Raw genomic sequence first — 235 nt, 5'->3', positions numbered from 1 at the left:
AACACTGAAGTTCACATTGTCTCCTAACTTCCTCCCGACTCCCTGTGGAAATTTCGCTCTCCTCTTCCTGTAATTTCTACGTGCATACCAAGTCTTGGTCCTTCAGCTCGTGCAGGTTATCGTAGATTATGCAGTAGAGTATGCAGTTATCCGTGAACATGTGCTAAACCTAGTCTCACCATCATGCACACCTGAAAACCCAGTACCATTCTCTATAGCTGCCCTTTCGTCTTTG

At 45.5% G+C, this 235-nt stretch overlaps 1 pseudogene; it reads right to left on the bottom strand.

Annotated features, from left to right (window-relative positions):
- The window catches only part of LOC119582229, a 6,180-nt pseudogene extending 6,020 nt beyond the window's left edge, over positions 1-160 (bottom strand).
- Between the last annotated feature and the right edge of the window lie 75 nt (positions 161-235).

This window comes from Penaeus monodon, chromosome 15, assembly GCF_015228065.2.
Source record: "Penaeus monodon isolate SGIC_2016 chromosome 15, NSTDA_Pmon_1, whole genome shotgun sequence".
Classification (NCBI taxonomy): domain Eukaryota; kingdom Metazoa; phylum Arthropoda; class Malacostraca; order Decapoda; family Penaeidae; genus Penaeus; species Penaeus monodon.
Note: the sequence above shows the minus strand (reverse complement) of the source record. Positions and strands in the feature narration are given on the sequence as shown.